The sequence below is a fragment of the Canis aureus genome, chromosome 20 (assembly GCF_053574225.1).
Source record: "Canis aureus isolate CA01 chromosome 20, VMU_Caureus_v.1.0, whole genome shotgun sequence".
In the NCBI taxonomy this organism is placed as follows: Eukaryota; Metazoa; Chordata; class Mammalia; order Carnivora; family Canidae; genus Canis; species Canis aureus.
In genome coordinates this window covers 48117719-48139890 of record NC_135630.1, presented here as the reverse complement: position 1 = coordinate 48139890, position 22172 = coordinate 48117719, and the positions used below count along the sequence as shown (strand labels likewise).

Here is a 22172-nt window from a genome sequence, read left to right as displayed (position 1 = left end):
CCCAGATCCTGTCAGTAAGAAAGAAGAGAAAGGATACTGGCTAAGTGCTGAGCCATCACTGCCATAACACACCTCTACCAAATGGTCATCCAGCTCTGGATGATCCCCTCCCATGACAGGAAAATTCGCCACAACCAAAAGCAAACCAATTTAAGAGCCCGCTACCTTTTTCCTATGTCTACCTGAAATCTGCTTTCATGATGCTCTCACCTAGTCACTAACTCTGCCCATGGCACAGATGAGAACAAATAGCATTCTTCTTCTTCTACATTTGCCTGTCAGTTGCCTGCAAACACACATTTTTCCAAAACTTCATATTGCTGTCCTTGTTATTTTGTTTTATCGCATTTGTTTCACCAGACTCCATCTGAAAAAGCCTAGATTAATCCTGCTCTGGATTTACCTTCGTTTGCAAGTTTCTCTTAAGGTATAATCTCAAGTGTGAACATGACACATCCAATCTATCAACAAGCTATCTGTTGTCCCAGATCTAAGAAAGTGATTGAAGGTTAGTTAGGATATTGAGTCATAATTAACAAGTCTGTATGGCAATAGTGACCTTAATCCAGAACAGTTTCTGTAAAATTGGGATGCACTGACTCTACCTTTGCATTTTAGCATAAATGGTCATTTAGTCTCCTGAAGTGTGGAACTAGCTATAAATATACAGACAGATACAAATGAACAACACTCCATAGCTACAGCATAGTTACATTACCAAGAATATAATCCCATGTCTTAGAATGAGAATAATATGAATAGAAAGGCCAGAAAAAACTCTCTGTCAAACTATTTTTACCACCAGCTCTGTACCTCCCACTCTGGCTTAGTCCTCCCTTCCCCAAGCCTGGACCAGACTCTCATTTTGCCATATGCTGCCTGGAGTTTGAGCAGTACACTTATTTCTATATGACATGGAAATGGCACTCGAGAGGAACTAAGTGCCTCTGACTTACACGACTGAGTGAGAATTTGGAGGGAAAGGGCCCCCAGATGCAGATGGAAGAGGCGCACACATGCGGCTCAGCTGTAATTGCTGGAAGGCTGGGTTTGCTGAGGAATAAAGATGCTGACAATAGATACCCACATAAAAACCAGGAATGTTAGACCTACCCAGCTTTTCATCTCACTGAAGAGACAAAGTGGGATAATATTCTCTACCATATGGCTGCCATTGATCATTCTTCCAGAAAAACCCAGCCAGTCCCATAAATCCAAGTCATCAGAGAGAACAGCAACTCTATCTGTCTCAGGTCACCTGTAGTCCCCTGGCCACCTGAGGGAGGGGTTGGCATTGCTTGTTCATATTATAAGGAAAGTGAGGTGTTCATCAAACCACTCAGAGACAATAAAGAAGGTCTTGCCTATCAGGAAACCAAGCCACAGATCCATATGTTGAAAATTTTGTACATTAAGCATGCCCCAGATGCTCAGAAGACATTTGAGTCTTCATATCAAAGAAATCTGCCTGTTGAGGCTATAATGCTTCCTATGAGTTATCACTGGTTTCCCTGGTGGTTTCGCCCACAGAATCTTGGGATTTTCTATTGACTCCAAACTATTTAATTTGCTGCAAACTACATAAGCAAATTTGTAAGCTAGAGTCCACATTAAGCATTTGAAATATTAAAATCAATAAGACATGATCCCTGTCCTCATGAAATTCACAATCTAGTGGCAGTGAAAAGACAGAGAAATGACATTTGAATATGATAATGTTATTTTAATTTCAAATCAACAAACTAAGATAAGCCAGGAAAAAAAAGAATATTGTGTGTCATGAGAGGGACTTAATTCATTGACAACAAAACTAGATGCACCTAGTTTCTGCCACAGGTGGATAATACAGGTACTTAAAAAATATCATCAGGACTTTGGCAATGCCCTGGACTCTTCAATTTTGTTTTTATTCTTACACTTGATCTCTTTCCAAGATGTCAGCAATGACCCCTCCACAGCACCTGATGATATGAGTCTTATTACCCTCAGCTTTTGAAGAAGAAAAAGCTTCTTAAATGATTCCAACAAATATCCCAGAAAAGGGTTGTGGTAAACTAGCTTAGTTCACATGTTCTGACCAACCTCCGCAAAGGGGGAGGGGTTTGGAGAGAACGCTTCACCTGCGCTACATGGTAGGGAGGAGTCCCTAAATGAGAAGAGCTGTTCCAACACCAGAAGAAGAAATAGACAACTCAACGGACCAAGGCAAGAGAGGATCTTCACACATGCAATCAGATGGAATAAGAATTATGCAAAATAGAAATGCAACCGTACGAAAAATAAAACTAGAGTGCAGAGTATATGAGCTTTGGACGAGCAAGGCTGGATTCACACTGCCAGCGCTGTGACCTTAAGAATGTTACTTCAACTCTCAATTTCCATTTTCCGTGCTGTAAAATGAAGACAATAATCTTATCTGAACTATAGAGTAGTTTGACATATAAGTAGGTACTCCACATAAAATGCTTAGCTCACAACCTATACAAGGAGAAGTGCTCTTATTCTTATACTTATTGTACACCTCCATCATCATCATCATCAATTATTATTATTATTATTATTATTATTATTATTGTCATTATTTTAAGAGAAAGGAGGAGACTAGGGGCAGGGAAGGGGTAAGAGTTTAGGATAGGCCTGATTTTCTGTGTTGATTAGGGTGGTTTTGGTGTTAATGGACTGAGGCTGGGACCAGACTTTGTGCTGGTTAAGAGACTCTAACTCACTGTATGTCTTGCACTTTGATAACCTAGAGAACCATGAGATGCTCAACACAGGAGGCTGCATCAGAATAGCCTTCAGGACCTCACTGTGAGGCCAAAGGACAGAGGCTTGTAGCCCAGTGGCTGCTGGTGGGTACAGGTGTTCCCCCAGCCCAATGGTCCACTTCCCAATCCACAATCTGTGTGTTTTGCCTCAGCAGTGAGAAGATAGGTTCTTCCTGTCTTGATAAACTACTGTCTTGCCACTCACCTCTACCCACCTGCCATCATTGGCACTAACTTTAATGATCACTGTTGGATACCTTTACCTATTCCATGTGTCCCTTACCAGTTTGGGTGACCTTTTTCTTCCTACTGCCATCACCTCTGGCTCTTCAATGTACTGCCCCAGGCTCCTGATGCTGCCTTGTGCTTTCTTACATAGAGCAGAAATTGCCCAGGAATTCATATTTCCCAGGGAAGCCTTTAGACAATGATGAATGGCAACTGTAACAAGATGCCAGATTCCCAGGCAGGTGAGGCTGAAGCTACCCATCTCAGGACTGTGCCTGAAGCTACACCCTGCGTAGCTTCTGGGACTTCCCTTTCTCGCTTTTCCTGCTTCTCCATCACATTCTTCTGGACTTACTGCCTTAATGAATCAGGATCTACTTCGGGGACTTGACCTAAGAAAATTGCTGACCATCCTACCCCTGGGTAATATTCAGCAATTTGGAAAGCTTTACATGCTGCCCTCTGTCACAGGGGTTTCTTAAGTAACCATAACCAAGGATTTATTGGAAGCTATAGATCTATGGATTCTGCCCAGAGTAGGGGGGGGGGGCATTTACATGCAATATTTCCCATAATTTCATAGGGTTCCTGAGCTCCCTGAAATCTACCCATGGACCTCAGTTTCCAAAACATTGACTTTGACACACAATTTAAGAACAAAAATATAAGATACCCAAATGCCAGAGGGATTAAGAAAACACATACTTAGTGTTTTTCCCTCTTCTCACATTAATTCTGTATTCTATCTCCTGTCTTGCTTTACTTTTTCTTAATTTCCTCAAGTGGGGCAATTGTACTGGATATGTTTCATTTACCCTTTAGAGCACTTTGCCCCACCTTCTCTGTGCGTCAGTAATTGACCAGGTGGGCTGCTTTGCCCTCCAGCTTTCCATTTGGCCAACAGGAATAATCATCAGGAGGTTGGAGGGAGCAGAGAGGGGAAAGTCTGAGATTTCCTTTCCCTGCTGCTTCCTGCAAAGTAACCACAGGCAGTACTCTCTGACCCAAGCTCGGAGCTCCATATCGTGGGACCCTGTTCACAGGACCCTTCTGCTCTACATTCTGGAAGCCACTCCCTCCTTGAACCTTAAGGTTTAGGATGCTAAAGGTTTAATAATTTTAAATTCCTGGAGTACCGCACTGTCTCCTGTGGTTTCTCTACTGCTAACAGGACTTTGTAAATAGCCCTTTTATTAAATTCACCTTAATTTACTCCATTTGAGTGCCAGCTGTCTCCAGATAATGTTTTAATTGGTGCATAATAATTCATCAAAAGGCATGACTATTTCTCCTTTGTGAGGCTGGATGGAGGTAAGGACTGGGCTAGAGCTCAGATTAAGACTAGAGCTAGGATAGCTGACACTGCTGCATGATACACAGAAAAGTTTTTAAAAGAGAGAATCCTGAGAGTTCTCACCACAAGGAAAAATATTTTTTCTTTTTCTTTTTTTTTTCATCCTTTCATTTTAATTGATGTCGGCTGAACTTACCATGGTCATCATTCCACGGCAAATGTAAATCAAATCATCATGGTGTTTGTCTTAAACTTATATGGTGGGAAAAAAAAAACTTATATGGTGATATATGTCAATTATTTCTCAATAAAATTGGGAAAAAAGATTAGAGTAGAAGAGATAGTAGCTATAAAGATGTGCCCTCTTGTTCTTCTTTCTCAGCTAGAAATTGCAAGTTCAGACACTAGCCAGGATGAATTTTGTCTTCTTCCATCACCTACCAGCTCTGCGTGACTATTGAGTACTTAACACAATGGGTAGTGATTTGCTGAAACTGAAAAATCCGACCAAATATTAAAGTGAAAAATGGGGGATTCCTGGGTGGCGCAGCGGTTTGGCGCCTGCCTTTGGCCCAGGGCGCGATCCTGGAGACCCGGGATCGAATCCCACATCAGGCTCCTGGTGCATGGAGCCTGCTTCTCCCTCTGCCTATGTCTCTGCCTCTCTCTCTCTGTGACTATCATAAATAAATAAATAAAAATTAAAGTGAAGAATGGGAAATATCTCAATAATTTTTATATTGACTTCATGTTGAAAGAATAACATCTTGGATGTATTAGGTTAAATATATTATTAAAATTAATTTCATTTGTTTATTTTACTGGTTTTACCATGACTACTAGGAAATGTTAAGTGACATATGTGGCTCACATTGTATTTATATCAGAGAGCACTGCTATATCATCACCTTGTTACATTTGTCTCTCTTTAGAATTGCATAAATTTCCGTTTCACATCTGGTTACTCTCCATAATGCTCTTCCCTAACTTCCCTGCTACATAGTCACCATTCTACGTAATCTTCTAGAAACTTCTTGTGTCAGTCTTAGTGTCATCTATTTTAACTTCATAGCTCTGATGGAAAGTACATGGTCCATTGAAAACACAGAAAATCAAAAGTATATAACACTCAGTATATAATCACTCCTGTCTTGAACACAGACTCTGCTTCTAATCTACATTTTTCATACGCTCTTGTAGCACTGAGAAAGTAAGAAATGCTAATCCATTTAAAGTGCACATAACCAGCCATTCAAAGTAATAAGAATTTTCACAAGCATTCTACTGAAGGGGGAGCGGATTTAGGTGACAGGGCAACACTTATAAATTATGTTCATATAAAAATATCCCATCTTTTAGTGAGAAAGCAACATACTGATTTCATATTCTTTTATCATGTAAGAAGTATATTCATGATATTTTGAAAATAAAGCTGAATACCAAACAAGTGTTTCACAGTGTGGCAGTCATCTTGGTGCTAGAAATATTAAACCTAATACACAGTCTCGATTAAAACTATGCCATATGACATAATATGAACTTCCAAGTAGACACTCTGTCCTAGCCACTGTGGAACTGAGCAGGATAAATCTGTTTAACATTACAGGAAAGAACACATACCCATACACATACACATACACAAGGCTATTTTTATAAGAACACCAAGATTTTCTTTCAACGTCAATGAATCGCACAGAACTCTCAGTGGCAAATAACCCAAATCAAACAGGCCCTGTTGGAAAGAGGGAGTTTATCACTTTTAATGAAAAAGCTTTCAGACAAAGTCCTATAAAAATCTGTTTCTTGCTATCTCTCAGTTCTTCTTTCTTGGGTATTAACTTGTTTTTCAGAAAACCTCTCTCCCTGTGTCGACAACGATAGTGACAGGCCAATCAATGCATAGAGCCTACTGCCTCAGCAACCCAACCAGAAAGGAATCACCTCTTTGCCAAAGGTCCAAGCAGACACCTTAAACCAGACTCTTACTGAGCAGAGCCCTGCCCTTGTGCCCTCATCAATCACTAGGACTCAGGATGGCCAGACTGGAGTCATGAGCCTGACTCTGGAGTAGAAAGGAAGGAAAAATTAGTCTTGTGGATGTGGAAATAACATATCCCAAATAACAAGGGGGGACTCTCTTAGTAGAGTAAAGGAAACTGTATGTGCCAAATTACCAGATATGCAGCAATAAGAAAATAAGCAAATGATAAGCTAAAGTGAAAAATAAAGCTCTCTTTCTTTTAACCCAAATTGCCTATGACACATCACAGGCCAAAATTCTTCAATTCTTTTTAGCCATTGTTAGTGAGAAAGGGAGAGATTTTTTATCAGTGAAAGTTTGAGAAAGAATGTTCTTTCCTCGACCATTAAGTTTAGACTTAATTCTGAATAAGAAATAAGGGGGGGGGGATGGAAAGAGGTGCTCTTTTCAATCTAAATGTATCCTGAGGAATCATGATGAGTAGGAGCAGAGGAAGTTAAAATTTTCAAATCTAAAATTTTGAGATTCAACCCAGTCGTGTCACTCAACCTGATTTCTGTTTGGTACTTTGCTAAATTGATGATCTATCTTTGTCCAGCAGCACAGAAGCAGTCCTGCACTAGAATACTGACTATGTTTTAGATTACTATCAATCAACAAATAGGCTCTTAATGTTTACTGTGGGGCTGGTGCAATGCTCAAAACTCCAAGGGATGCTAAAATGTCTTAGATGTGATCCTTGGTTTTAAGGAGCTCACCGTTAAACTGCAGAAATAAAGCTAACATGCATGAAACAAAACTGGACGATATCGAACAATGGCCAAACAGAGGGCTAAGGGTATCTGCTGCAGATCAATGCTATGGAAACTCAGGGCAGAGGAACATCACTCACTAGTCATAATAGTAATTATAACGTGAGAGTGAAGAATCCACTGCTTTCTGCACATGCAGACTCGAACAGGAAAGAGTAAGTAAAGATAAAAGACGAAATTATTAAATTCAGACTTCATATCATTTAGCACTTTATTTTCTGATTGTTTATGAGAAATGCATAAACACATGTTTTTAAGCATTCTCTTTGTTTTTGGACTGTTTCTATGCTCTTGAACCTCTTAAATATTTACTAATACAAGATCAAGTGATGTTCAAAGAAACAAAGAATCAAGGATAAAAAAAAACCTCAGGCATATTGTTGAGTTGTGTAAACATCGAACTCTTTTCTTAGGGTCACCATCAATTCACTAGTTTTCACTTCAAACAAATCCAGTCCTCTGCAATAGCTGGCATAAGCAAAGATTCGGCAACTGGCATGTATTTATTGCATTAAAAATAAGAAAGAATCTGTCTGTAAGAATCGATTAAACTGGTTAGAATCTGGAGGGTGTTTTGTGTATGTCTTCACATTCACTGGCTGAAGCAGGTGTCTGTTAGGGTCCTCCCAGGGCAGGTCATTTATCTCCAGTCTCTGGAGCTGGAGACAGCCCAAGCTGTTACTGATCCATGTAATAGGCTGATATTCTCTCCAGTGATTGGCAATCTGGAAATCCCAGTGGGATATAAATAATGTATAAGGTTTGTAAAGGAAATTTACTAACCCAGCAAAACCATAATACTGTTTCAAAGACAATAATTATGACAAATCACAAAAGCTACACTTTACCCTTAATTAGATTTCTATCTCATTGCTAAAGGTGATAAGGAATCCTGGAAGGTGCTTGTAAATACATCATAGTTTTAATAAATTTATTCGGTAAAACACTTGTTTCTAATTTTTCTGATGCACTTTTAAATGCATGATTCTAATTTTCTTTTCCACATTTTAGACAGAAATATGACTCTTCACTTTCTCTTAATTTTATTTTTTATTTTTTAAAGATTTTATTTATTTATTAGAGAGAAAGAGAGCATGAGCAGTGGGGATAGGCAGAGGGGCGGAAAGAGAGAGAGAAGCAGACTCCCTGTTGAGCAGAGAACCTGACATGGGGTTCGATCCCAGGACCCTGGGATCATGACCTGAGCTGAAGGCAGATGCTTAACCGACTGAACCACCCAGGCACCCCGTTCTTTTCATTTTAACCTGTCATGGGAGCTTTTTAAAAGTCCTTTTCTAATTTATTATATCAAATACAAACAAATGTTCAAGGTTAAAACAATTTGATGCTGACAGAAATCAGATACTATGCATTGTTTAATATACAGCCTAATATTATGTCATATATAGCAGCTTGCATTTATGTCTATTTAAAGCAGCACTAAGTGACTAGTAATATCATGTGATTTATATTTTCATGTGTATAGAAAACCTACAATTTTATATACTTAAGGCTTAAGTATGGGTTACAAACTGCAAATGTTCTCCATTGAAAATCATATTATATTAATAAAATAAATATTTCTGTCTTATTCTTAAAGATGCACATTAGTTTTAAATCTAATCTCTTGCCCACAGAATTGATGTAGCTTCATTTTTATTTAATAAGCAGTTTCTTTAAAAAATTCTACCATTTTTTCAGTGCTCTGCTGAATTCTGATAAGCAGATATTTCAGCTTTGAGTATTATTTTAACTAGTCTGCTGCCTTCCCATTTCCTCTACTCACAGCTCCCCCACAAAAATACATCAAGACGTGGTTTTTTGTTTTTACAAATGCCAGCCTCCAGCACTAAGGTTAAAGAATGAAGTTGGCTCTTTTTAGGATATTAATAGCTCTAACTTTCCTTTCGAACACTCATACTTCTCAAATATCCTTGAGCACAGCAGATTTAAATTGGGCAAAACTCAACTGATCCAGTACTGAACTCAGTCTCACATTCTAGTGGCAAAAGAACAGCATGAAAAAGAATTTGAGAGGACCCAGTACAAATTACTTACCATTTGCTTTTTGAAACAGGGATCACAAAACTGTGATCTATAAGCCACATTGGCTCACCAACTGCTTTTGTAAATAAAGTTGTTTTCTGGTTTGGGGTGGTTTTCTTGTTTGTTTGTTTTCTTTTGTTTCTTATCATAGCCATGCCCATTTGTCTACATAGTGTCCATGGTGGCTTTTTTGCTGCATCAAAGTTGAGTAGTGCTGATAGACTCTCTAAAGTTTACAACATTTGCTACCAAGTCTTGGTAACATTTGCTACCAAGCTCTTTACAGAAAAAAGTAAAAAAAAAAAAAAAAAAAAAAAGTAATAATAAGTACCTATCCCTGGCTTAAAACAAGTATAGTAGTATATACACTGATATTATGTGAATAATAATATTCTATGAATTTATAACCAACTGATTAATTTTATAAGCTTACCTTGATGGTATGATTCAAGCCAGACCACAGCCAGTGAACTGTCATAATAGAAGTAAAGTATAGAAGCAATGTCAATATGTCTGCTTTAGGAATTTTCATACAGGTGGAAGAGTAATGCAAATATATCTTAAAGCTTCACTTAGAAAAATATAAATATGTGTTATATGCTGAAGGATTAACTATTCATGAACTAAATGGTGTAATATAATGGCAATTAATGATTACAAAGCAAAAGTAGCCATTGAAAGCCATCACTAAGGCAAGACAATATTGATACCACCCTACTAATATCTAAAAGACCATTCCACCTTGACACATGCATCTGTGCCCAGAAACTTTGCAACAGGGCTTTGAGTAGAGTCTTGAATTCTGGGTGTCAGTAAATACTAGCAATGCAGTAGTTTTAAATTGAGAGATGTTGGTAACTCTTACTAACATTCTGTGTTGGTTACTGGTAGGTGACCATTAGTCACTTATGAAAGCAGAAGTCTTTTGAATTATGAATTTAGTTGCCTCTAAAGATCCAAAAGGACTTGTCCAAAGTCCATAGTTGTTGTGTACTAGCATCCCAATCAAGACAGCTTGACTTACTAGCCCTCAGCGTGCCAGTTGGCTAACCTCAGCAGCATATTTGAGGAAAGACTACAGGAGATCATCCATGATAGGGAAAAATAGACGGACTACTTCAAACTCCTCCTCTGTGATTCTCAGTCATCCCTGTTCATCAAGCCAAGAGAACAGTCTGAGATAAGGAATGAACCTAAACAATACTTTTAACATATTTTCTTTTATTGTGTTTCTTTGTAGCGTAAACTCCAAAGAGCCGAAATCTCTACAAGCCCAGAATGCAAAAGTTATAAGGTTGGGGGCACCCGGGTGGCTCAGTGGTTGAGCATCTGCCTCTGGCTCAGGGTGTGATCCTGGAGTATCGGGATCGAGTCCCACATCGGGCTCCCCACAGGGAGCCTGCTTCTCCCTCTGCCTATGTCTCTGCGTCTCTCTGTGTGTGTCTCTCATGAATAAATAAATAAAATCTTAAAAAAAATGTTTAGAAAAAATTATAAGGTTGTTTGATCCTGCCCTAGTATTTTCCGGATGAGTATCCAAGCCAACAGAAAAGTGGTCTCCTCAACCACAGGTCTCCTGACTCACAGGCTAACTGTTCTTTCTGTTACCAGTGGCACAGTCTTCCAAACAGCTTAGATTACTCAGCACACAGAGAGCAATACTGGCTTTGAGATCCAGCAGGGAGCTCCCTGCTACCCCATTCTCTCTGTCCACCATTGTTCTGCCTTCCCATCTCATTAAACTCAAACTGTTCCAAAATCCAATGAGCCTTGGTCTGTAAAATTCTTTCAGAAGCTCAGCTACAATCTTTTCCTTTGTATTGAGACACTGTGGGCTTTACACTTTGTGTGTCAACTAAAATTATATCTATTTTTGGATTTATTTTCTCACAAAAATTTAGAGTATTTTTTCATTTGGTTTCAGTTCTTCTAAGAAATAGATTCTTATTCTTAAATCCTCTGGTTGATGTTTGATGGCAAAGGCACCTTTGTCTCATGCATTATGTCATGAAGGTTATCTAGAAGGGGCTATGTACATGCCATTGCCTTCAGATGGAGTGCTGCAGATGGAAGGAGGGTGCTCAGGGGGAGAAGAGAAATGAAAAGCTGGATCACACTGTGTATTTCATTAGTATTTTGTAGAAAGATTATGGTTCAGTGGGTTGAGAATATCACATTCATCTATTTTCCTAAATGGTGAATAAATTCAAAGCCTATGCTTAAACTAACTTCAATTTTATAAATATAATTTGAAAGCCCTCTATGTGCACACGGCAGCATATACTTGCACCGCCCTGGATTGAATACATAAAGCAGGAACTCATTTGTGGAAAGCAGCACAGGGTAGTGAACATAACACTGGCCTCACAGACAGAAAACCAGAACTCTAAAGCATGCCTGCCACCACCTGGCTTTAAGACCCTTAGCAAGTCACTTGACTCACCTTGGACTCAGGGTTCTCATTTTTAAGATGAGATAAGTGATTAAAGATAGCCACAATCGACTCTTTCCAACACTAACATTATAGAAATCTGCAAATTATCCGAAAGTCTGTCTTTGCCCTGAAAAAAAAATCCGACTTGACCAAAACAAAACCAGGCAGTGCCTGCTGCTAATATTCCCAGAATCACTGAAATGATACCAGAGAGTCTGAGAAGATAATGAAATTTGTTTCGGGCTAGTGAGGGTCAATGTGAGCCTACTGAGTAGGTAAGTATAATTGAGCAATCACCTTAGGAGCATGAGTAGCCAATTCGATACTGAAACCATATAACTAAGAAGGGAAATCTCTTTTGCTCAGAGCTTCTATTTCAGAAACCAGATAATTATTTTAGTAAGATGATCACCTGAATTTCTACTACAATCTTAAGAATCCCCATATGTTCTTTAAAAAAAAAAAAAAGATTTTTTTTTTTATTTATTTGAGAGAGCGAGCACAAGCAGGGGCGAGGGGTACAGCACAGAAGGAGAGGGAGAAGCAGGCTCTCCACTGAGCAGGGACCCCCACACAGGACTTGATCCCAGAACCCTGGGATCCTGTCCTGGCCCAAAGGCAGACACTTAACTGACTGAGCCACCCAGCGCCCTAGAATCCTACTACATTCTTAAATCAGAGTCTACATTCTCTCAATTCTCCACTTGGTATAGATGTATGAAGAGCAGCTGGTATAAAAGGGGTGCCTGGTCAAACCAGTAAAGAGCAGACACTCCATGAATATCTGTGGTAAACTGACTAGTGCCACCTCTTTAGAATTTGTGCTGTGGGTATTAAATTTTTGATCTGCATCTTTTATTCTCATTCTTACTGTTTGGCTAGGAAATGTCCATGAACCCCAGTGTTGGTCTCGCTGTTGTTCAAGAATGAAGCTATGGGTGTGTTGGCAGGATGGTGGAGGAGTAGGGTCCCCAAGTCACCTGTCCCCACCAACTTACCTAGATAACTTTCAAATCATCCTGAAAACCTACGAATTCGACCTGAGATTCAAAGAGAGAACAGCTGGAACACTACAGAGAGAAGAGTTTGCACTTCTAACAAGGTAGAAAGGCGGAAGGAATGGAGCTATGGGAAATTTGTTCTTTTGTTCACATATTCATTCAAAAAGAAACCCCCACTGAAATGTGCCAGTCCATCATCAGTGCTACAATTAAGATATACAAGATACTGAAAAATCATGGGGGAAGATGCATTTGATTCTTCTTGATGTGGGCAGGAGGGCTTCACAGAGGAGATGACATGTTAGAGAAAGTCAAGGATTCTACACAAAGGGAATAGTGTAGAATTTACAAAGGCAAAGTGGGAACTACCTAAGTGAGTCACCTTTAAAGAGCTATTTGCATTTATCATTGCTGAAGCCTGGACGCCATGGTGGCAACCATGAGAGATGAGGCTGGACAAGAAAAGCCCCAGTCGGGAAGGTTCTAGAGATTATGGTAAAGAATTTGAATTCCATTTACCAAAAGGGAAAAGATTTCACAATCCAGTACGTGGTTTAGAAAGAACGTGGAGAGATGTGGAAATCAGATTACAAGAGAGACAGCTGAAGGTATTACTTTATGTCATGTTTATAAAATCAAAAGAAACAGATTCTTTTTCCTGTCACAAAATGACTATGGAACAAGCATTGTCTTTCACTCAGTTTTGCCCAATAAAAAAAAATTACAGCCACAGGATTGGCTGCAGCCCACTTGCTACTATTGATTTTACCCCTATTAAGGATCCTTTGCAGGCTCCTCATTGCCAAGGATGCCCTGGGGGTGTAATGACTCCTGCATTAGTCAAAGGCCCAATCTGAGAAGAGGGAGGCAAGGGGACACCTTGCATTTTGACTCTTGGAGCTGAGATCCAGGAATAAATAAAGAGAAGATAAATAAGAATGAACCAGTTAAGAAAGGAGGAAATTGTCAGCATCTCTCCCCCATGCACACACTCAGTTACGGCTCTTTCCTCCTCCAGAGCATGCGCAGAAGAGGAAAGACTATTTTAATTCCCCCCCGGGGGCCATTGAATAGTGGAAATAGGCTTGGAACTAATAGCTAGGTGACATTGAACATGATCTGTATAATATGCTCCATCTCCACTTGGGATATATATTCTTGTGTTTGACTATAAAAGTGACTCTTTCTGCATTGAAAGATTTACCCTTTGGCCTCAGAAATATAAAAGTTCTAAGCATAGAAATAGGTCCTCTATATAACAGCGTATACTTTTTCTTGTAACAAAATATACCAAATGTAAGATTTACCATTTTAACCATTTTTAAGCATTCAGTTCATTGGCATTAAGTACATTCATGTTGCTGGGCAACCATCACCACCCTCCATCCCCAGATCTTTTCACCTTTCCAATTTGAAACTCTGAACTCATTAAACAGTAACACTCCATTCACCCATCTCCCCCAGTCCTAACAACCCCCATTCCATTTTCTCTCTCTGTGACTTTGACTACTTCAGGTGTCTCATATAAATGGAACCATGCACTACTAGTCGTTTTGTGGTTGGGTTACTTCATTTGGTGTAATGTCTTCAAGGTTCATCCATGTTGTTGCGTGTGTTAGAATTTCATTCTTTTTTAAGACTGAAGAACTTTTCATTATATGTGAGCCCTGTATAGCCGCATTTAGTTGTCCATTCATTAGTCAGTAGACACTTGGGTGGTTTATACCTTTTGGCTGTTATGAATAATGCTGCTATGAACATTGGTGTAAATAAGTATTCAAGCTTCTGCATTCTATTCGTCATTGCTTTCCAATTCACTTAAGTGGAATTTCTGGATCAGATGGTAATCCTATGCTTAATTTTTTGAGGAACTGCCACGCTGTTTTCTACAATTTCTGCACATTTTACATCCCCATCAGCAATGCACAAAAGTTCTACTTTCTCCACATCTTGTCAACACGTGTTATTTTCTGTGTTTTTATAAATAGCTGTCCTGATGGGTGTGAACTGTTATCTCACTGGGGTTTTGATTTGCATTTCCCTAGTGATGTTGTGCCTCATATTGTATGCTTTTGAGCCATCTGTATATCTTCTTTGGATAAATGTCTATTCAAGTACTTTGCCCATTTTAAAATATGGTTATTTGGGGTTTTTTGTTGTTGTTGTTGTTGAGTGGTGGGAATTCTTTAACTATTCTGAATATAAATCCCTTATCAGATATACAATCTGTAAATGTTTTCTCCCAAGTCTTTTCCTTCTGTTGATAGTGTCCGTTAATGCACCAAAGTTTTAAATTTTGATTAAGTACAATTTCTCTTTCTCTTTTGTTACTTATGCTTTGGTGTTGTATCCAAGAAATCATTGCCAAATGCAAAATCATGAAGCTTCCCCCTATGTTTTCTTCTAAGAGTTCTATAATTTAGTTCTTACAGTTAGGTCTTTGACACATTTGTAGTTAATTTTTGTATATGATGTAAGATAAGAGTCCAATTTCATTCTTTTGCATGTAGGTATCCAATTTTTCAAATGCCATTGGTTGAAAATGAATGGTCTTTTCTTCATTAAATGATCTTGGCACCCTTGGAGAAAATCTCTGATGACCTATACTTTTCTATGACTCCTAACTTGATGAAAGTAGCAGAGCAGCAATATTGCTTTTGCTTAGTTTATGCCTAACAATAAGAAAGTAAGTATGTCTCTGGTTAGCTATGGCCCACACCCTGAAAAATGTAGAATACTTATTGCCAGGAAGTAGGAAAGAGAGGATGGAATGATAGGAGAAAGGTTATTTGTCAAAAGATGTCACATGAAAGAAGAGTAAAATTCAGAGCAGAAGAACAAGATTACTTCCACACAACCCACCTCATTCTACTAATTATCAATTTGTCTTCAGGCTATGACTATTGTCTTGGATCTCATCTCCTAGTCTATAAAATGGGGTTAAGTTGATTATACTACAGCATTAATGGGGCTAAGGGTTCCTGGATATTCTGTAAGAAACAAAAAGCTCCCCAATTTTGATATTATTATTGTTGCTGATTTGTTGATGGTCTATATAAATTCTGCTATCTCGTTCATTATGCTTGTTTTCTTATCTATAAATCAGACACAATAATACTACCTTCTCAATAATGTGTGCCATGTAACTTAGACAAATAGTAAAATGCCTCTCTCATATGTGATTTGAAGAAGCATGTCTACTGCTACTCAATTTCAATTGCACTAATATTTATTGAGAATCTACCTTATGCCAGACATGGTGTCAACCGGCAGAAAAGCAAAGTGGCAAAAGCCAAAATACCTGTGAAATATACCTGCAGTATAATTTAATTTCTTTAGTTTACAAAAAAAGTTTTACTAGACTTTACTATATAAATAAATACCTTAATGTCTTCAAATTTTGTAGAAAAAAAAAAAACATTATGGGAACCCTGGGTGGTTCAGTCAGTTAAGCATCTGCCTTCAGCTCAGGTCATGATATCAGGGTCCTGGGATCGAGCCCCACATTGGACTTCCTGCTCAACAGAAAGTCTGCTTCTCCCTCTCCCTCTGCTCCTGCTCCTGCTTGTGCTCTCTCTCTCTCTCTTTCTCTCTCTCAAATAAATAAATAAAATCTGTTAAAAAACGAAAAGAAAGAAAACCATTATGTATATTCACAGATACATGCAAATATGCATTTGTAATTGTGACTGATTTCAAACTTTTAATTCTGTATAGTTGTACCAATTCAGGTATTTGTAAATTTGTAGCTTTAAAAAAAAAAAAAAAAAGAGGGCAGCTCGGGTGGCTCAGTGGTTTACTGCTGCCTTCGGCCCAGGGCGTGTTCCTAGAGACCCGGAATCGAGTCCCCCATCAGGCTCCCTGCATGGAGCCTGCTTCTCCCTCTGCCTGTGTCTCTGCCTCTCTCTCTCTCTGTCTCTGTCTCTCATGAATAAATAAATAAAATCTTTAAAAAAAAAAAAGAATATCTGCCTATTGAAACAAGTTGTATTGACTTTTTTCTCTTCTGACAAAACAAAAGGTTCATTGATTTCTCTATAGTAGATATATGTAAATGTATTCTGTAAACTTAAAAAAATTTAAGCTTGAATTAACTGCAATGAAAGTGTATTTCCACTTCTACAGAATTTCTTTTTTCTTAAAATAGACTGGGAGGGAAGATTCCTTTCCTGGGGTTTACTTTGAAATCAATCAAAAAGAGTATAAAAATCTAATGCTCTTCATAGAGAACAGTGTGACTACTGACAGCTGAACTGTATTTTTCCAAAGATTTTTTACAAACAATACAGACTGGGTGCTGTTTGTTCTTTTCCAACATGGGAAATCAGTCTTGAACCCGGGAATTCTCTCTAAATATCGGTGACTAACAACCATTGTTCTACTAGCCTAGGAAAGGACATAAAAGCATGACATTTTTTATTACTTTTAATATCCTTCACCTATCTGACTTTTCTTCTTCGGTCGAGATTCTATTTTTTGAGAAATCTTCCTTGACCCAGAATCATAATAGCCTTTGCCCGAAGACTAAGTATTTAATCTTTCTTCCACTTCTTTGACATTTATGCATTCTTGTCAAATCTTCACTCTCATTTCTTTATGTCTTTCTCCCCCACTAGACCAGAATCTTGTATTTATTTTTCATAGCCTCTGGCACACAGTAGGTACTAGATGTGCTTCCTAATGATCCTTTTATTCCAGGAGGCTCCAGCTGAGATAGAAGGAGAAGAGGTAAGGCAAAGAGCAGCTAACAGAGCATGTAGATAGAAACATAGGTCCATTTATTCATTCAAGTGGTATTTATTAATATGATTTCTTCTAGTGTACCAGACACCATTACAGACATTGGAAATATGTGAGGGAACAGAACAATAAAGTCTCTGTTCTTTTTTTTTTTAAGATTTTATTTATTTATTCATGAGAAACACACAGAAAGAGGCAGAGGGAGAAGCAGGCTCCTCATAGCGGACCTGATATGGGACTCGATCCCAGCACCAGGGGATCAAGCCCTGAGCCAAAGGCAGACAGTCAACTGCTGAGCCACTCAGGCGCCCCCAAAGTCTCTGTTCTTAAAAGTTAACATTTTAGTGGAGAGAGATGCACTATAATATATGCATATATTTAGGTACACATACACACACATTTTAAGTGCTGATAAGTGCCAGGATGAGATCTATAGGGAGGTAGTATATTGTCAGTGCCTGCTTTGTATTATAAGACACTTGGAGGTTAGACTGAAAGCAGCAAGAGGAGAAGCAAAAAAGACCATTTAGGAGGCCACTGCCCCAGGAGACTGTCATCCAATGAGATGAATCAGACTAGAACAATGGAAATGGTAAGAAAAGGACATATTTTGCATGTATTTTGATGATAAATTTAACAAGATTTTCTTATTGGATGTGAGATGTGAGAATAAGGTCAGAGTTGACCTTACGATTTTTGCCTGAGCAACTGGAAGGATAGAATTTCATGTACTAAGATGGTGAAGCCTAGGAAAGAAGATGGTTTGGGAAATAAAATTAAGATTTCTGGTGTTACGGACTGAATTGTGTCTCTCCAAAATATGGTGAAGCATTAACTCCCAGTATCTTACGGTGTGACTACATTTGGAGACAGAGACTTTTAAGAGGCAAGTAAGATAAATTTGGTCATAAGGATGGGGCCCTAATCCAATCTGACTGGTGTCCTTAAAGGAAGAAAAGAAAGAGACACCAAGGATAATATGCACAGAAAAAAAGTCCTGTGGGGACATAACAGGAAGGCAGCTATCTATAAGCCAAGGAGAGGCCTGAGAAAACCAAAGCTGACAACACCTTGATCTTGGACTTGCAGCCTTGAGAACTATGAGAAAAGACACTGCTATTGTTTAGGCCACGTAGCCTGTGAATTTTGTTATGGCAGCCCTAGCAGACTAGTACATCTGGATATATTGCCTCTAATAACTACTTGCAGTTGTTTAGAGGCTAAATGACTTCTGATGCTACCACATTTGTTCACTTGTTTAGTATTTATTCACATGTGCTTGCCTAACTCCCTGGAGGGCCACCCCTATCTATGACATGCCACAGGGAGAGCACAGATACAAAAGCTTCATCTTGTCAAGATGTCTTCCTCATCAGATACCGTGTATTTTCTCTTTTCCTTTTGAATTAGCTGGTTTCGATTTCTTGACCCTCCAGTTGGTAATCATTGTCCTTATCTTCATGGGGTATAGTTTTACAAGAGCATCACACATTTTCCCTGTTCCATTCTTTTAGATAGGTTGCAGGCAAAGTCTTAACACTGAATTCTGGACATCAGCACAAATATCTGGTAAACTTTGAAATCTCTGATTAAATGTCAAAGCTATTGCTCACCTATTGTGTTCTTAGTTATCTCCTGGTAAACGCACACACATACACACACACACAGGCTTTGATTCTTCTGTCTCCCTGTGTCACAATTTGAACTCATATTGGCCCCAGTATTTCTGGCCCCGCAGAAGGGTGTAAACTTTATCTCAAGCAGAAGTCTCACGATAGACATAGGAGGCAAGAAAGGGAGGACAGTACTAATTTTCTACCAAAGTAATTCAATTCTCCACCTCACTTAGCTTGTGCAAACCTGGCTTAAAGACCTGGTTTTTAGCAGCACCGTCAAGGCCATTCCTAGAAATTGGAGCATTTGCTAACCCAGAAGTAATGGTTTCATCCCGTGTGCCTCTTTCAGTATCGCATTCCAGAGAGTGCATAATTGCTTTGGTGAAATATCGCAAAATAATTTTATACTGCGATTAAAATATTTTCACAACTGTTGTCAAGGGAACAGTGTAAATAGATTTTTTACTGTGATCAACTAGATAACCCTGAAGCTTAATGATGTGTCCCTGGCTTAGAGCAGGTTAGCATGAAATTTAATTTGTGGTAATCTGCCTCAGACCAATGGAGGACAAACTAACCTCTAGCTAGAATTTACCCAGCTTCCAGCACATAATAACTCAAGGGTGGCATTTCTCTAGAATGATGCTTCCCTGTGCAAGGAGGCAGAAGGGGTTGTGTCTCCCCATAGGAAATCATTCACCAAATCTTGTCAATTCTCCCTTTGTTATAACTCTCCCATTCACAGTTGCCCTTTACCAAGGCTGTCACCCTACCCGGGGCTCTTGTCATTTTAACTGTGGCTGAGGAGATGGCCTTCATCTTCGTTTACCTACCTTTCCCCATAGTTCCATCTATTCTGCTTATCGCCACCAGATGACTCTCCCTAAAGTATATATTTTACCATGAGATTTCTTCCTGAAAAACATTCAGTGACACCTTTAACCTGGCATTTGGAAACAGTGCATTTCCAGACTTCGCCTCAATGAGTCGTGTTTTTAGCTATTCTACTCTATCCTAAGTGCATATTGACAGTCTACCCAAAATGCAAGGATTTTAACTGTTTCTATGGTCTTTCTGCCATTGCCATGCCTCCCTCTAATGTTCTTTTCTTGCCAGTCTTTCTACTTATCTATAGGACAGTTAAAATTGCATCTTAAAGTTTTTCTAACCCAGGTCTTGGCTAAAAGTAAATTCATCTTCACCCTGACTATGTAAATCATCTTCAGCATTCAGATCACAATGAAGCATTTCTTCTACTACCTTCACCTTAACAAAATACATATATTTTAAGATGTTGATCTTTGTAATTTCAGCAGAATACCAGAAGTTTGTTATCTGGAGTAGGTGAAATAAATAAAGGTCAAAAATGCTGTATTGAAGCCAGAGATTTAATTAATGTTATTAAAATGAAATTTGAAACACTCTAATGGGAAGCGTCAGTCAGCATTTGCTTTCCACATAGGCTATTGAAGGATTGTCTTTGAGAAATCTGGCCAGACCCCAAGAAAAAAGTCTAGATATTCTGATTTGAAGATTCTCCAATGAAAGATGCTAATTAAATCAATATATAGCAAAGACTATGGTCAAAATACCCAACACATGGACACAAAACTTGCAGCTTTCTATGACCCTCTCTTAAGTATAATGATTCAGTTGCCTAACATTTCAGGAGAACTCAACTATTAAAGACAGAGTCTAAACCAAAGAGAGAGAGGAAACTTGGAAAAAAACAAAAGTATGAAACAGAAGAAAAATTCACATACAAATAATTATTTTTATTGTCCTCAGAGATAAGAAGATATTGCAATCATAAGAGGATACCATAAAAATAAAATTATTCAGAGACTAGATTGCAGTTTTTAGAAACAAAAAATAACAGGCACCTGGATGGCTCAGTCAATTAAGCATCTGCCTTCTTCTCAGGTCATGATCCTGGAGTCTTGGGATCAAGTCCCATGTCTGGCTCCCTACTTAGTGGGCAGTCTGCTTCTCCCTCTCCCTTTACCCTTCCTCCCTGCTCACTCACTCTCTCTCTTTCTCAAATAAACAAATAAATTCTAAAAAAAACTTCAGATGAAAAAAATTAAAACTGAGAAAAATACTTAGGAGATACTTTTGGGGAACTGTGGAAGGAAGGAAAGAAAAGAATAGAGAAAGAGAAATAGAAAGGAAGGAAGAAAAGATGGAAGGAAGAAAGGATGGAAGGAAAGAAGGAAGGAAGGAGGGAAGGAAGGAAGGAAGGAAGGAAGGAAGGAAGGAAGGAAGGAAGGAAGAAAGTAAAAAGGAAAACACATTACCAGCACTCAAGACCTAATATTTGAATCACAGAGATTTCAGAAAGGGCAACAAATGAAAACAGAGTGCATCAATTGCATCTAAAAACTTATTAAGCTAATTTCCAGGAACCGAAGGATGTGGAAGGTAAAGTGGAGGTAAAGTGACTTACAGAAAGGAAGAGACCATCCTCATGTACACAAATGCTGCAGGCGGCACAAGAAATAAAAACAGGCACACACACAGTAGTTCATAATTATAACATTTCAGAACCTGGGGGTAAAGAAAAAATGCTCAAATCTTCAAGAAATAAAGATACATATCCTCTACAAAGAATTGAGCAACACTGCTGGAAGAGGTCATCAAAAAGACAGGACCGCAGGTCGACCAGTGAGCTGAACCTCGGCAGCAGAAGTCTCCTCACTCCCTCAGCCACCCACCTTGTGCTTGTGATTTGTGATCAACCGGCCTTCCGGGCTCCCAGAAGCTGCCCCAAGGACACAGCCTTCAGGTAATGCTGTGGTGCTGACCCTCTGCACAGTGTCGGTGACTGAACCCAGTGAAGGGCTCTATGTAATCTTTTCTGATTTGGCAGGGGCAGGTGCAGAGATCTACCGTCCTAAAGCCATCCAAGGCAAGCCTCCTGAGCAAGTTCCCTTTGCTTATTAAAACTGCCACCACCAATCTGGAGTGGCCGGTCTCTTTCTTGGGTCTCTTCCTGTCCCTGGTGTCCAGGGGCCAGTTTCAGATGACACCTGGCAGCTGCTAGGGGGAGTTTGTGAACAAACAATGCACTGGAGGAGCGATGTCTTTGAAATTCTGAGAGAAAATAATTTCTAGTATTAAGCAAAACTGTCAGTTCAGTGTAAGGATGGTATAAAAAAAGAGTACTGGGGGGCACCCGGGTGGCTCAGTGGTTGAGCATCTGCCTTCAGCTCAGGGCGTGATCCCAGGGTCCTGGGATGGAGTCCTACATGG

The 22172-nt window shown here is 39.0% G+C and overlaps 1 long non-coding RNA gene across 1 annotated transcript in view; it reads right to left on the bottom strand.

The window, feature by feature from the left end:
- LOC144291782 (uncharacterized) overlaps window positions 1-21923 on the bottom strand; it is a 46534-nt gene extending 24611 nt beyond the window's left edge. The window contains exons 1-2 of the long non-coding RNA XR_013359275.1: window positions 21635-21923; window positions 9563-9600 (exon numbers count right to left, since the gene is read on the bottom strand). This is a non-coding gene — a long non-coding RNA (uncharacterized LOC144291782). The remainder of the gene's footprint in view (window positions 1-9562; window positions 9601-21634) is intronic.
- Between the last annotated feature and the right edge of the window lie 249 nt (window positions 21924-22172).